This window comes from Schistocerca nitens, chromosome 5 (assembly GCF_023898315.1).
Source record: "Schistocerca nitens isolate TAMUIC-IGC-003100 chromosome 5, iqSchNite1.1, whole genome shotgun sequence".
Taxonomy (NCBI): domain Eukaryota; kingdom Metazoa; phylum Arthropoda; class Insecta; order Orthoptera; family Acrididae; genus Schistocerca; species Schistocerca nitens.
In genome coordinates this window covers 461,932,511-461,942,518 of record NC_064618.1, presented here as the reverse complement: position 1 = coordinate 461,942,518, position 10,008 = coordinate 461,932,511, and the positions used below count along the sequence as shown (strand labels likewise).

The 10,008-nt window shown below is 39.7% G+C and overlaps 1 pseudogene; it reads left to right on the top strand.

The window, feature by feature from the left end:
* The first annotated feature begins 400 nt into the window (after positions 1 to 400).
* Positions 401 to 518, top strand: LOC126261138 (5S ribosomal RNA; annotated as a pseudogene).
* Positions 519 to 10,008: the final 9,490 nt, after the last annotated feature.

The window sequence follows — 10,008 nt, the reverse complement described above, 5'->3', positions numbered from 1 at the left end:
TGTGTGGTATTTACGGTGCTAATACTGGGTTGCGTGTTGTAACGTCATGAATGTTATGTTTACCAGGTGCGATAATGGCCGTTTTCAAGACAAGAAAATAGACTATTACTGAAAGTGCAGAAATGTTGTCGAATGGATGTGGAACTTTAAAGTTACGAAAACGCAAGTTTCTTTTGGAGGATAGCCTCAAAACTACTCCTAAAAAACGTAAACAAATTGTCAAATACATTACGCATTTCATTCTTTCTTTCGTTCTTTAGGGAGCATCTGTAAGTGCGGACGTTCCAACCAAAGATTGTTGTCTGACAGAAAATAGTCGCAACAGTGATTTAACGTCAAGTGCAGTAGTGGGTAAGGAAAACGATGAAAGGCAAATAAATGTAAATGAGAAGATACCACTGCCAACAGCCTTGCCGCAGTGGTAACACCGGTTCCCGTCAGATCACCGAAGCTAAGCGCTGTTGGGCTAGGCTAGCACTTGGATGGGTGACCATCCGGTCTGCCGAGCGCTGTTGGCAAGCGGGGTGCACTCAGCCCTTGTGAGGCAAACTGAGGAGCTACTTGATTGAGAAGTAGCGGCTCCAGTCTCGTAAACTGACATACGGCCAGGAGAGCGGTGTGCTGACCACATGCCCCTCCATACCCGCATTCAGTGACGCCTGTGGGCTGATGATAACACGGCGGCCGGTCGGTACCGTTGGGAGGAGTTTAGTTTTTTAGAAGATACCACTGCGGAATGCAGTACTAGCCTATTGGTGTACAAAATAATATTCGTAAACCAGATATAAATCAGTTATTAAAAGGGAAGCGAAAAAGGGGACTTAAACGTAAGTAGGAAGACCAAGAGAGAGCCCCTTCAAAGTTTGCAAAAATTAGGAGAGGACAGTGCTAGAAAAGAATTTGACAACTTTTGTGATGTTGATGGGTCTTGACTTGCTTAGTGGTTTCTGAATGTGAAACAAAACAGAAAACAAGTGAAACGTCAAACAAAAGACAGTTTAGTATGTTATGCGAACTGTGTGTGTTTTTTTTTGGTCCAATGACAGTGGTTTAGGAGACGTAATGTGCAAAATAATGATTCAAATGGCTCTGAGCACTATGGGACTTAACATCTATGGTCATCAGTCCCCTAGAACTTAGAACTACTTAAACCTAACTAACCTAAGGACATTACACAACACCCAATCATCACGAGACAGAGAAAATCCCTGACCCCGCCGGGAATCGAACCCGGGAACCCGGGCGTGGGAAGCGAGAACGCTACCGCACGACCACGAGCTGCGGACAATGTAATGTGCACTGAAACTACAACATTTATACACTGTCGACGTATTATGAATGTAATGAAAGTAATACGTAAAAAGACTATTTTCTGTGCTCACAAGGTCGAAAATAGAGAATTCATTGGAACACAAATGCTGGAAAAACAAATAACAAACCGAAAGTTGATACAGAAAAACACAATATAATTTGACTAAAAACTAGAGAAATCTGAATGAGAAATGACAAACCTCTAACCTTTTTTATGAAAAGAGGCTTTGACCAGAAGACTGCAGTTGAAATAAGCATTCAGAAAAAGGAAACAAAAGTGAGACCTGTTTCCCATCCATTAAAACTGTGTGAACACTTAATTCCACTATGGCCAGAAGGAAAACCGATATCCAAAGAAACAGCTGAAGACTTCAGATCCCTTCTGCCACTGATCCCGAAAGATGGAAAATAAACCTACTGGTTTTTTCAAAGGGGTGCTAATGTGGAAGATGACATCAGTGGTTTCATTGTGCAAGTTGATTTGAAAGTACCATACGAATAACGACAACTAATTGAAATTTTTTGTTTGCATATGTTTAAATGCGTTTAATTTTACTGCTTCTATACAATAGGCCCTGTTGTGATGTACAGTTAGTAATACTGACTTCCATTTCGAATGCAAGGAATGCTGTCTTTGACTTTTTTAGAAGTTCCATAATGTGTCTTTAATGTTACTTGTATTGTTGCAATTGTTTTTTCTTTCATAACAATCAATAAAACATACGTTCCTACTACAATAACTACACTTTTGTCACCTTCAGCTCGTTTTTCAAAAAATGTTTAGCTTACGAAACATAATTTGTTATTTATTTCAGCTTCGTGTCCTGTAAACGGATCTCATCAACTTCATTCAGACTATGAAAGGCAAGTTGTTTAAAAATGCTTTACCCTTATAATGGGCCTCGCGGACCTCATGAGTCCACAGGTTTAGCTCCTGTTTTAATCTTGAAGAACAAATCCTCCCGTCAGAAGTTGAGAGTTAGTCAAAAGTATGCCCTCTGAAAAGTGAAGGCACAAAGCGATCGTCCAATTCGCACTTGAGAGTAATCGCAAGAAGGCAGAAAAGAGAGAGCACGGGCAGAAGGCGGCAGTTTCAAAGAAGGAACTGCAAGTTGGACAGAAAGTTCTGGTAAAAGGCCATCGATTGTCGAATAGGCAGAAATTCCTTTGCAACAAGTTTTTTAACGTTTATTGTAGGCTCTTTCGCATAAAGAGGATTACAGTGCCGTTCATTTATTTAAAACAAACCTTTAATGTCATGTCATATTTCAAATACAAACACAAACACAACTTTATTTCTCCATTAAATACAATTATAGATACTTAAACATATATAACACAAACACAAAATTTATATTTTACTGTCATCAAAGTACCCTTCCTTAAATTTAATGACTACCTCCCAAACTAGAGGCAAGCGATCAATATCATGTTGTAGGTATTGCGGGTCTATATGACTCTACACATCCTTGCCGACTTTCTAGATATGTTCTCTGCTGTTTCGTGAAATTCCGGGATACATCTGCCCTCTTCATCCCAGACAATTACAGTATGATTACAGTCAGGAATTTGAAACGTCCACACTATATATTTCAGTTCTTTCTGTTTTTCCTTTGCAGTGCACTTCTTACAGAAAGATGGCCGATGTTTTGGGTCATTTTCCTGCTGTAATGTGAATCCTTTCCCTATTAAGCGCAGTTCACATGCTATCCTATGATACTGAAGTACGTGGTGCTAGTGCTATTGGTCGATACACTCTGCTATTTTCACAATGTCAAACCATAATAGAAACCCTATCGTGTTAAATTGTAGATAGATGCCCTGCTGACCCACTCTTTCTCCTTCAGACAGACGAACAAATACCTCCTTCTGGTACCAAAAATCTCGGATTTTGGTTAATCTGTGAGTAACATTTTCTTCCACTCTTCATGTGACCAATTGCTGTTTTTCCTAGCCCTTTCGAGTCTCTTCTTTTTATTTATGGTCTTCAGGAAGCGTTTCCTCGCTGCAACACGTCCTTTCAAGCCGGCATCAATCCTTCTTTCCTTTTTTCCCCTCAACAGATATCTTTTACTTGTTAATTTCTATCAATTCTGCTTGAATTTGTGGTACTGTCTTGAACCTATTCTCTTACGAGTAATTGTGATGATTTTGTCATCAGTTTCAGTTGTTTTACGAGGTCGTCGTGGTCATGGTAGGTCATTATTGCTACGGGTTGTCTTCTGGCTGTGAAAGGCGTAATGCACTTCCCCTATGGACATGCCACATTGTTTCGAAATTTGGGGCCTATATGGACCTGCTTCTCTGAGTGCTACAATTGCAGCACATTTGTCTATGGATACCTCCACTCTTGGTGCCACAATAAGTGTGTGAATACACTCAACTGTCTTCTAAGGAGTCCAAGTGCTGAGACCCTATAGTTTGTATCGTAATACAGCCTAAAGTACCCTGCCGACATCACAGCAGTACAGGACGATCGGGCATTGTGGAATGAGCATTCACTCGTCACACAGATGAACAAAACATACCACTTCTGGTAACTAATTTCTGCGTATGCAACACCCTTATGGATAATACTGCATCTAGATGAAAACAAACATACAAACCTGACGTGTCTGTAAATTTTGTACTATTCATTTACTTAACTGAGCCATGCTATTGTATGGTATCTATAGGGAATTAGATGTCAGTTATTAGGTTTATTGAAATTAATAAGTGGTAGTGTGTACATCCAAACACTGTGGAACCCTCCAATCCAAACATTCCAGGGGAGTAAATCACGTTCCAAATTTGAAGATATATATAAGATATCCTCCCCCCATGAACCATGGACCTTGCCGTTGGTGGGGAGGCTTGCGTGCCTCAGCGATACAGATAGCCGTACCGTAGGTACAACCACAACGGAGGGGTATCTGTTGAGAGGCCAGACAAACGTGTGGTTCCTGAAGAGGGGCAGCAGCCTTTTCAGTAGTTGCAAGGGCAACAGTCTGGATGATTGACTGATCTGGCCTTGTAACAATAACCAAAACGGCCTTGCTGTGCTGGTACTGCGAACGGCTGAAAGCAAGGGGAAACTACGGCCGTAATTTTTCCCGAGGGCATGCAGCTTTACTGTATGATTAAATGATGATGGCGTCCTCTTGGGTAAAATATTCCGGAGGTAAAATAGTCCCCCATTCGGATCTCCGGGCGGGGACTACTCAAGAGGATGTCGTTATCAGGAGAAAGAAAACTGGCGTTCTACGGATCGGAGCGTGGAATGTCAGGTCCCTTAATCGGGCAGGTAGGTTAGAAAATTTGAAAAGAGAAATGGATAGGTTACAGTTAGATATAGTGGGAATTAGTGAAGTTCGGTGGCAGGAGGAACAAGACTTCTGGTCAGGTGACTACAGGGTTATAAACACAAAGTCAAATAGGGGTAATGCAGGAGTAGGTTTAATAATGAATAGGAAAATAGGAACGCGGGTAAGCTACTACAAACAGCTTAGTGATCGCATTATTGTGGCCAAGATAGATACGAAGCCCACACCTACTACAGTAGTACAAGTTTATATGCCAACTAGCTCTGCAGATGATGAAGAAATTGAAGAAATGTATGATGAAATAAAAGAAATTATTCAGATAGTGAAGGGAGACGAAAATTTAATAGTCATGGGTGACTGGAATTCGAGTGTAGGGAAAGGGAGAGAAGGAAACGTAGTAGGTGAATATGGATTGGGGCTAAGAAATGAAAGAGGAAGCCGCCTGGTAGAATTTTGCACAGAGCACAACTTAATCATAGCTAATACTTGGTTTAAGAATCATGATAGAAGGTTGTATACATGGAAGAACCCTGGAGATACTAAAAGGTATCAGATAGATTATATAATGGTAAGACAGAGATTTAGGAATCAGGTTTTAAATTGTAAGACATTTCCAGGGGCAGATGTGGACTCTGACCACAATCTATTGGTTATGACCTGTAGATTAAAACTGAAGAAACTGCAAAAAGGTGGGAATTTAAGGAGATGGGACCTGGATAAACTGAAAGAACCAGAGGTTGTACAGAGTTTCAGGGAGAGCATAAGGGAACAATTGACGGGAATGGGGGAAAGAAATACAGTAGAAGAAGAATGGGTAGCTTTGAGGGATGAAGTAGTGAAGGCAGCAGAGGATCAAGTAGGTAAAAAGACGAGGGCTAGTAGAAATCCTTGGGTAACAGAAGAAATATTGAATTTAATTGATGAAAGGAGAAAATATAAAAATGCAGTAAATGAAGCAGGCAAAAAGGAATACAAACGTCTCAAAAATGAGATCGACAGGAAGTGCAAAATGGCTAAGCAGGGATGGCTAGAGGACAAATGTAAGGATGTAGAGGCTTATCTCACTAGGGGTAAGATAGATACTGCCTACAGGAAAATTAAAGAGACCTTTGGAGATAAGAGAACCACTTGTATGAACATCAAGAGCTCAGATGGAAACCCAGTTCTAAGCAAAGAAGGGAAGGCAGAAAGGTGGAAGGAGTATATAGAGGGTCTATACAAGGGCGATGTACTTGAGGACAATATTATGGAAATGGAAGAGGATGTAGATGAAGATGAAATGGGAGATACGATACTGCGTGAAGAATTTGACAGAGCACTGAAAGACCTGAGTCGAAACAAGGCCCCCGGAGTAGACAACATTCCATTGGAACTACTGACGGCTTTGGGAGAGCCAGCCCTGACGAAACTCTACCATCTGGTAAGCAAGATGTATGAAACAGGCGAAATACCCTCAGACTTCAAGAAGAATATAATAATTCCAATTCCAAAGAAAGCAGGTGTTGACAGATGTGAGAATTACCGGACAATCAGTTTAATAAGCCACAGCTGCAAAATACTAACACGAATTCTTTACAGACGAATGGAAAAACTAGTAGAAGCCGACCTCGGGGAAGATCAGTTTGGATTCCGTAGAAATACTGGAACACGTGAGGCAATACTGACCTTACGACTTATCTTAGAAGAAAGATTAAGGAAAGGCAAACCTACGTTTCTAGCATTTGTAGACTTAGAGAAAGCTTTTGACAATGTTGACTGGAATACTCTCTTTCAAATTCTAAAGGTGGCAGGGGTAAAATACAGGGAGCGAAAGGCTATTTACAATTTGTACAGAAACCAGATGGCAGTTATAAGAGTCGAGGGACATGAAAGGGAAGCAGTGGTTGGGAAGGGAGTAAGACAGGGTTGTAGCCTCTCCCCGATGTTATTCAATCTGTATATTGAGCAAGCATTAAAGGAAACAAAAGAAAAATTCGGAGTAGGTATTAAAATCCATGGAGAAGAAATAAAAACTTTGAGGTTCGCCGATGACATTGTAATTCTGTCAGAGACAGCAAAGGACTTGGAAGAGCAGTTGAACGGAATGGACAGTGTCTTGAAAGGAGGGTATAAGATGAACATCAACAAAAGCAAAACGAGGATAATGGAATGTAGTCGAATTAAGTCGGGTGATGTTGAAGGTATTAGATTAGGAAATGAGACACTTAAAGTAGTAAAGGAGTTTTGCTATTTGGGGAGCAAAATAACTGATGATGGTCGAAGTAGAGAGGATATAAAATGTAGACTGGCAATGGCAAGGAAGGCGTTTGTGAAGAAGAGAGGTTTGTTAACATCGAGTGTGGATTTGGGTGTCAGGAAGTCTTTTCTGAAAGTATTTGTATGGAGTGTAGCCATGTATGGAAGTGAAACATGGACGATAAATAGTTTGGACAAGAAGAGAATAGAAGCTTTCGAAATGTGGTGTTACAGAAGAATGCTGAAGATTAGATGGGTAGATCACATAACTAATGAGGAGGTACTGAATAGGATTGGGGAGAAGAGGAGTTTGTGGCACAACTTGACCAGAAGAAGGGATCGGTTGGTAGGACATGTTCTGAGGCATCAAGGGATCACCAATTTAGTATTGGAGGGCAGCGTGGAGGGTAAAAATCGTAGGGGGAGACCAAGAGATGCATACACTAAGCAGATTCAGAAGGATGTAGGTTGCAGTAGGTACTGGGAGATGAAGAAGCTTGCACAGGATAGAGTAGCATGGAGAGCTGCATCAAACCAGTCTCAGGACTGAAGACCACAACAACAACAACATATAAGATATTTGAGTGACAGACATGGACAGCTGAGTTCTGTTTTTTTTTTCAGAAATTATATGCGTATGCTAATATGTTTGGTTCACTTTAAATCACTAGATTTATTATGAACGTCGGCGTTGAATTAAGCATTTCTGATTATATAGTAGATGGTCCTGGTTCTTATGATATGATAAGGTTGAATTTTGTATGGAAATGATCCGCTCCAAAGGGAGTGCGGACAGCTGAATCTGAGTGTTGGTCTCTGGAAAGCTACTGGGTGAGATACAGACCTCTTTTACGCAACATGGTGTCTTACAACGTGTTTCATACTCTTTAGTTATTATTAGTGGAAACGTTGATTAATTAAGTGCGTGTGCAGAGGACGTGAGGCTGTTGTATGATGAAACACCAGCTGCCAAGGAAGTGCCGCGTCCATGTGAGGGGAGCTAGAGTTGTTGTTGCGGATTTATTTTTGCCAGCTGTTGGGAAGGCGACGGTCTCTGAGGAAGCCGTAATGTGAACCTGAGAATATGGTGCAAGTACGGGGAATAAATCACAGGCGCCACCTGCACTAAATTATTGGGGGTTGGGGATCAATAGATAGTGTATACATTACAAAGAGCACCAAACGGGAAATCCCCTCAGAGATGGACCTAAAACCACTTTTTGGAGCAGTCTGCATGCCTCAGGCCATATATTTCAATGCCACTTAAAATTCTTAAGGCCTGCCAATTTAAGCCTGGATTAAAACGTATTTTGCGGTTACCGAATATCAAAAGGTTCCATAATATTAAAATTTTAATTTATCGACAGTGTGTATATGATTATTATGTATTACGTCCTAAACAACTGTGGAAACTTTTGGAATTGAATAGTTTTTCCAGCTAAATAAAAGGTTCGTTTACGTAAAATTTCGGCTCAGCTGGTTAAGTTAAAGGGCTACAGACGAAGACCTCTAAATTTTTAAATACTGTATTGGTATGATTATTAAAAGCAGTTTAAGAAAATAAAAATAATCCACCAGAAAACATAATGTATTTCGTGGTTTAAAGTACAGACCTATGCTTTTAAAACACGGAGAACACTGGAAGCCTATTACTTAACGAGAATGATTTCTCATAAATTAGCATTGCATACTCTTGATTTACTGAGTAACTTGGTCAAAACCACAACAGGTCAACTGCTAGTTTATTATAAACCTTATTGTAGGAAAGAACCAAAGAATAATAATAATATATATATAGAACTTAATAGGGTATATACTGTCTTCAGATCAGTTTAAAAAAATTGTTGACAAATTCCTAAAAGTTAGGTATTCTGCTACATTGTAGAAACTGGAATACACTTTGTAATAAATATTTATTGACCACCATTCCTTTGCCTTAAAACAGACGATATTGATGAATTGCTTTTAACTCTCTTCGTAGCAATTCCTCTTGATACATGCACTGACTGTAACTTTGTTATTATACCAACACCAGACAGTAAGTCATTGTCACGGCTTTCAGTTTTTAGCTGACTGCCCCGTGACCATCCCTCCCATAAATTTACAGCTAAAAACATCCGGATTTGTGTTTGTCGACCCCATTCCATCATCTGCTGTAGTCGACCAACACATTTAATTAAAACCTTAAAAACTGTCTTTTTAGTAAATAATATAAGTGGATTTCTTTTACTGGAACCCTAGTAAATCGTGCAAGCCATTCATTCTTACTGAACAAGAGCTTTTATTATGTGTAATTAGTTAAGCTTGGATATGTTTGTTCAGTGATGTTCTTTTTTGTCAACTAAAACTCAAAAATTTGAAATTACTTTTCAGAAAATATTGGGGTTGACACTTGCTCTCTTACCCACCCCTCCCCCTTCCCCAGCGGTGATGGCCACGGAATGAATGAAACTTAACAGGTGGATTGAGAGAACACTCAGAATTTGACGTTTGTCTTGTCATGTGAAATAACAACATATCATGATTTATTCTAGTATTCTTTTACCGTGGTACTCTAAAGATAGGAAAGCTGTTGAAGGATGTTATTAAGGTGAACAAGTTGAACAAGGGTGGCAACCAAAATCTTTAATAAGAACGAATTTTGAATGTTGGATCTAAGGAAGGAGATCGTTTTATGTTGTAAGAAGTGCATTGCTGAAAAAGATAGTAAAATTCCAAGACCAAGGTAAGAAAAAGTATGTGCTAAATTGTGTCAGTAAGGAGGAAGGAAGTCATGTATGAGAATCTCAGTGTGTTCTTGTTAATCTTATGGTATATCCCCTATGTTAGCAATGACATTGCAGGTATCTGCCCAATTTAAGTTTATGTTCAGAAGAGGTGTGGAATGATGCTCCCAGACTGAAGAAAGTAAATGATGTGTTGGAAGGATATGAAGGGTATGGACAATGTTGAAAAGAAAGTATCCATAGGGTTTCAAAAACAAAGTTAAAAGTATGGAAAAGGATACCACAGCAAACGATATATGTGAAGGAGTTGATGAATGTAGTCATACTAATTCCTGCTACTTTCTGGAACTGTATCCTTTGGATAGATCAACAGTTTAGTAAGGTTTGGAGTGTAGAATGAAGATATTTATTCAGTTGCCTTTATTCTGTAGTTA